The sequence below is a fragment of the Herpailurus yagouaroundi genome, unplaced genomic scaffold, assembly GCF_014898765.1.
Source record: "Herpailurus yagouaroundi ecotype Mexico unplaced genomic scaffold, PumYag 160, whole genome shotgun sequence".
In the NCBI taxonomy this organism is placed as follows: Eukaryota; Metazoa; Chordata; class Mammalia; order Carnivora; family Felidae; genus Herpailurus; species Herpailurus yagouaroundi.
The window spans coordinates 36,465,970-36,472,724 of NW_024412401.1; the positions used below are offsets into that span (position 1 = coordinate 36,465,970).

The following is a 6,755-nucleotide window of genomic DNA, read 5'->3' on the forward strand; positions in this document are numbered from 1 at the left end:
CGATGGAATATTATTTGGCAATAAAGAGAAGTGAAGTACTGACAGATGCTTATAGCGTGAATGAACCTAGAAAATGTTATACTAACTGAAAAAAGTCAGAAACAAAAGGACAAGTATGTATTATTCCATTTATGTAAGATATCTAGAAGAAGCAAGGTCATAAAGATAGAAGGTATGATAGAGGTTACCCGGGGCTGGGGGAGGAGGAAGTGTGGAGTTATTGTCGAATGAGTACAGTTTGGAATGATGAAGAAGTTCTGGAAATGAATAGTGGTAGTGGTTGTGCAATGTTACAAATGTACTTAATGCCACTGCCTTGTATAATTATATATGGTTAAGATGGTAAATGTTGTATGTATTTTACCATAATAAAAAATCAGTAAAATATAACCACTTCACCTTTATTAATAATTTTAAAATTCACTGTTCTCACATACCCCATCACAATTTCTTCATCCCTACTAAACTTTTCTAGGCTCGAGGGTCTTGTCTTCTAAACTTTGTGAAGTCACTATGAGACAGTTGTCTCTTACTGGGAACCTTTACATTCCCATGCAGGAATCCCTGAAAAGAACCTAATTTCTCCACACTCCCTAAGGAATAGATAAGTTTTGCAACCCAGGTGAAGAAAATGTCCCATCTGTCTGGTAGAGTGTGCCTTATCACCCCTACACTGGTATTTCTTAGTTTCCCCTGTGTTAGCTAGAGGAATAATGGGTGAGAAAGAAGATGTATTTCAGTCCTCTGTAATCTATTCACATGGGCCACTCAAAATAAACATTTTTAATAACTTAAGAAAGAGGCCAGTATCTTAAAGGATTAGCCAATATTTAATAAAAAGAAGGAATTGTGGCATCCAAAATCCATATTCTTTAGTCTCACCTTCTTGGTCTCAATGTGTGTGTATATATATGTATATATATGCTTATTTTAAGCAAATTTGCTTATTTTAAGAGAGGGAGAGTGCACGCACATGCATGGGAGAGGGGGCAGAGAGACAGGCAGAAAGAAGCCCAAGCAGCACAGAGCCCGACACAGTGATCAAACCCACAAATCTCAAGATCATGACCTGAGTTGGAATCAAGAGTCAGACACTCAGTCGATTGAGCCACCAAGGTACCCCAAGATATTTTTAATCTAGATGTATCTTTAAAGATAGTTATAGCTGACAGCAGACAAGGTAGGTAACAGCTCTTGATCATGATTTGGTAGCTGGTAAGCCTCAAATTTAGTTGTTTGTTCAAGGGAGAAAGCAAGGAGTCAAATCAGACTTCAAAATATCATCTAAATAAGTGGGGTGTACCCTCCAGTCTCACTCTGTTGCCTACTGTGTGAGTTTCACATAGTATTTTTCATACAAGTTATTTTCACAGGTGTGATCTGATCCTCCCTGACCCATCTCCCTCAAGGTTGCTATTTCATGACCTAGACGCACTCATTGGAAAATAGAGCATCTTGAGGTTCCACACTTATCTTTCTGAATAAATTAAAATTTTGTAACTGCAAGAATGAAGTAAATTTTTGTTGTCAGCAATGGTTACTTCAGGATTCATTTTATTTTCCTAGAAGAGTACTTGTAGTTCATAAACATTTCTCCACTTTTTTTCATCCTCCTAGGTAAGATTATCCACGGAGGGATTTGAGACATTCCCCAAAAGTAACTCTTCATTGGCTTGTCTTATAACTCTTTCAAGTGTCAAAGATTACTGTGTAGTTTTGGAACTTGCCATGCAAGTCAGCCTTTTCTTACTCTGTTCTTTCTGGAGTCATCAACTCCATGACCATGCTCTTTCTTACTTCTCTTTGGTCATTTTGACATCAAAGAAACCAAGTTTATAATCCATGGTGAATTTTGACATGGTGATTCTATACAGAGTCATTAATGAAGAAAAATAGTTTCATGTGATGTCTTTATAACAAATTTAAAGACCTTGGTAACCTGGACAAATAACCACCAACCAAAATTCAGTCTGAGAAAACTAAGGAGGCAGCCAACATGGGCCAGAATGAATGGTTTCTTATGTACATACAATATAAGTTGTATGACTCGACATTTCTCCAGGAATTGCTTTTGCTGTGGTTTTACTTTGTAATCTGTGGTATTCTATGTAAATCAAGAAAAACATTCTGCATCTTAAGTCAGTTTGGCTGTCCTGACTGTGAGGTAAATTCATTGACTTAACTGTGTTTATCAGTTCATTGTGGATCACTGATGTATTGCAGGCGTTCTGCTGTGTGTTGAAGACCTGGTCATGTATTAGATGTCATTCTTGCCTTCAGGGAGCTCTCAGTCCATTTTGAGAAGCAGACATAAAAATAGATAAGAAGCTCTGCAATATGGAGAAGGCCATAATAAAAAATTAAATTAAGTGTTGTGGGATCCTAGGTGAGAGAGTAACTTTGCTTAGGGAAGCTGGAAAAGCCTTTATGTAGACAGCAGAATTTGAGCTAGATCTGAAATAAGAGAGATTTTCCAAATAGAGAAGGTTAGAAGAAAAAGGCATTCTGGACATAGGAAGTAGAGTGCAAAGACTTAGAGGCGAAAGAGTACCTGAATGGTTCCTGTGAATGGCACAGAGTTCAGTGAGGCTGGAAAATAATATACAGAGAGAACAGCAGATTAGGCTAGAGAAATAGTGTGTGTACCAGTTAATGATAGCTGCATAACAAACCACTCAAAAGCTTAGTGGCTTAAAGCAACATACATTTTATTTGCTCATGATTCTATGGGTTGTTCTTAGCTGGGTAGTTCTTCTACTGGTCACTTGGAGTATCTAACATGTGGGTGCAGGCTTTAGATGGGAGACATCTTGTCTCTGCTTCACATGTTACATGGTCTCACTGGGCTTCCTCACTTGGTAACATTATGTACTAAGCTGATGAAAGCACAACCTGTTGGAACCTATAAGACCAAAGCAGATGAAAGCAGCATCTCTTGAGGCCTAAGTTTGGAATTCACACACAGTTAACTTTTGCCATGTTCTTTAGTCAAGACAGGTCATGGCCAGCCCAGATTCCAAGGATGGGAAAAATAGGTTCCACCCCTTGATGGGAGGAGCAGCATTGCAGAGAGGGGTGGGAACAGGGAGGGGAGCAGTTGTGGCTGTCTTTGCAAACAATGTACCAGAGGGTGAAAGCAAATTATGTAAAGACTTGCTTACAAGGTGAACAGTTTGAAATTTAGTCTAAGGGCAACAGGAAGCTATCAGAGGTTGGTTGGTTTCTTGTCGTGTCTTGTGTTGTTTTTAAGTACTACAGGCAAAAGACTTTTTTCTCAACATCCCTTATTAAGGAGCCATTCCTCTAGTCCCAGTTGTTACTGAAGAAGCCATCATGTTAGTACAACAGCCTACCTTTTGGTTGGATGTTTGGATCAGGAGTGGGCCAACCAGAATCCTTTCTTTAGATTTTTTCTGTTGAAAATAAGAGTTGGAACATTGCCAGTACCTGAAGCTGTAAGATGCAAACCTTAGGGAGTGCTGGGGGGTTATGTTGTAAGCTATATAAAGAAAGCCACTCTACACAGAGAAGCGGAGATGGGAGAAGAGGCCTGATGGTCTTGGAGACCACTAATGCTGACATCCCTGCCAAGGCTTGTTCAAATTTGGCTTATCTCTTGCAACCAAAGGAATCCCAACTAATACAAAGAGAGGTTAACACCTGCAAGTAGGGAGTTGCAAGTGACAACATAAAAATCTGAAACCAGTTAAGTTTGGGAGTCATAGTGGTTTTAACTGGTTTTTACTGGTATGTAAGAAAGCTGTTGCATTTTTATGTTTTGCATATAACTATCCCACTGATGGCTTTTCAGCTGAATCTCTTGGAAATTTCCTAGACCAACAATCAGATTATCAGAAAACAATTATATTTTTATCGTCTTCCTTTAGTATACACATATACATACATATGTGTGTGTGTGTGTGTGTGTGTGTGTGTGTGTGTGTCATTTTTTTTCTTGTCTTGCCTGGTTGGCTAGGACCTCCAGAACAGTGTGTTATGTAACAGTAATTATATTCAGCAAGCTCATCCTATTCCTGACATTATAAAAAAAAATTTCTAACATTTCCATCGTAGGTATAATATTTATAGTTCTGGTCTGTAAAATACTCTTCATCATAGTAAGAGGATTGGATTTTTTTTCTTCCAATCTAAACTTAATTTGAATTCTTAAAATTTTCAAATGGAGGGGCACCTGGGTGGCTCAGTCGGTTGGGCGTCCGACTTCAGCTCAGGTCATGTTCTCATGGTTTGTGGTTTGAGCCCCGCGTGGGGCTCTGTGCTGACAGCTCAGAGCCTGGAGCCTGCTTCGGATTCTGTGTCTCCCTCTCTCTGGCCCTCCCCCGCTCACGCTCTGTCTCTCTCTCTCTCAAAAATAAATTTAAAAAAAAAGAAACTTTCAAATGGATATCATACTTTGAAGTCATTTTTCAGTACTCAGCAAGTCCATGTTACTTTCTCTATGAGTAAGTCAATGATATTAACATGTTTATTAAGACCGAATCATGTTTACACTCTGCAACAATCCCTACTTGTCTCGATGCAGTATTGCTTTCCTGCAGTTCTGAATCTGATTTGATAATAGAGGCAGCCCTTGTTTTCCATGGTACCATGTTAATTGCTGCTCGTGCATATCAGAGCCGTGTGTTGGAGCCTTGTTCTCGCTTTGCACGGTTCTAACATGCACACTTTAAACATGCCTTACTTTAACCTGGCACTGTGCAAAACAAACATTGTCTGTTTACCTTTATATTCATACACTTTTTATTATATATCTGCTAGATTTTGAGTAGAAAAAAATGAAGAAACTTTCTTTTTCCTATGCTCCAAAACTGTTTAAATGCAAAAGCTGAATAGACTCCATAAAGCCAACTCCTTAGGAGTGATGTACATCCCTGACCATCATTCACCATATTTTGGGGGCTCTTCAGATCTTTTACCTCTTATTGAACTAACTTTGGTAATTTGCATTTTGCTAGAAAATTATTCAGGTTACCTAGATTTTCAGGTTAATATGTACAAAGTATATAATGTTCTTTCATATTATTGATTAATTTTCTATAGTTTACTGTCTTTCTCATTCCTAATGTTATTTAAATGTATATTTCCTTTCTTCTTCTTTCTCTTTCTTGCTGTCACAACCACTAGAAGTTTGTCAAAATAGGTCTCTCCAAAGATTACATATTTTCAATTTTTAAAATATGTTTATTTTTGAGAGGGAGAGAGAGAGTGAGCATGCAAGTGGGGGAGGGGCAGAGAAAGAGGGGAACAGAGGATCCAAAGTCTGCTTGATGCTGACAGCAGATAGCCCTTTGTGGGCTTGAACCCATGAACCATGAGATCATGACCTGAGCTCAGTGGCTTGACCGACTGAGCCACCCAGTTACCCCATATTTTCATTTTTTTAAGCTTTTTAAAAAATTTATTTAAGTAGTCTCTACACCCAACATGGAGGTCAAACTCACAACCTGGAGATCAAGAGTTGAATGCTCTTCCAACTGAGCCAGCTAGGCACCCCTACATATTTTCACTTTTTAATCTATCCCAATTTATATCTTTTCTAGTTCATTAATTTATGTTTTATTTTTTATTGATTCACGCTATTGTTTTTTTAAGTTTATTTTTGAGAGAGAGAGAGAGAGAGAGAGAGAGAGCAAGCAGGGAAGGGGCAGAGAGAGAGGGAAAGAGAGGGAATCCCAAGCAGGTTTCACACCATCAGCTCAGAGCCCAACATGGGGTTCAGTCCCATGAACCATGAGATTATGACTGGAGCCAAAATCAAGAGTCAGAGGCTTAACTGACTGAGCCACCCAGGCACCCCTCTATTTTTTTTAAAGTAGGTTTCATGTCCAGTGTGAGCCCAGTGCAGGGCTTGAACTCATAACCCTGAGATTAAGACTGGAGCTGTTGGGGCGCCTGGGTGGCGCAGTCAGTTAAGCGTCCGACTTCAGCTCAGGTCACGATCTCACGGTCTGTGAGTTCGAGCCCCGCGTCGGGCTCTGGGCTGATGGCTCAGAGCCTGGAGCCTGTTTCAGATTCTGTGTCTCCCTCTCTCTCTGCCCCTCCCCCGTTCATGCTCTGTCTCTTTCTGTCCCAAAAATAAATAAACGTTGAAAAAAAAAAATAAAAAAATAAAAAATAAATAAAAAAAGACTGGAGCTGAGATCAAGAGTCGGATACTTAACCGACTAAGCCACCCAGGTACCCCATGATTCGCTCTATTATTTTTTCATTTGGTTTACTTTCTCTAGCTTTTTCAGCTAAATAATCAGTTTGCTTATTTTCAGGACAATTTTCTAACAAAGTCATTCAAGAGTATGATGTTATGAGAGTGTATTTAGCAAATCTCATGCATTTTGATATGGAATGTTTTCAGTTTGGTTCATTTTTAATCTCTAACTCACTTTTTATTTTCTCTTTGACCCAAGAGCTATTAGAAGAATGAGTGTTACCTGTACAGTTTCTACTTTTAAAAAGTTTTCTGTTGAGACTTTCTTTTGTCCTAGAATGTGTAGTCGGCCTGAAATGACTATGAGCAAAGTCTGGTTTTCTCTGTCTAGCTCCTTCTTGAAAATAAAGCTGTCTTACTGGCCAGGCTTCCTTCTTCTCCTACCACATCCAACTGAGAAGCTCTCTCTAATTGTCAGTGCAGTCATTAAGCTTTTCATATTTTTTGAAAAAGTATTGATATTTCAACCCTATGGGTCATTAAGCCAGTGATATTTCTGGACCTATTCAGATATGTTCAAGTGAAGAAT

At 38.9% G+C, this 6,755-nt stretch overlaps 1 protein-coding gene across 3 annotated transcripts in view; it reads left to right on the forward strand.

Annotated features, from left to right (window-relative positions):
- KIAA1958 (KIAA1958 ortholog) overlaps nucleotides 1-6,755 on the forward strand; it is a 170,675-nt gene that overhangs the window by 153,145 nt on the left and 10,775 nt on the right. The gene's annotated exons all lie outside the window — the stretch shown is intronic.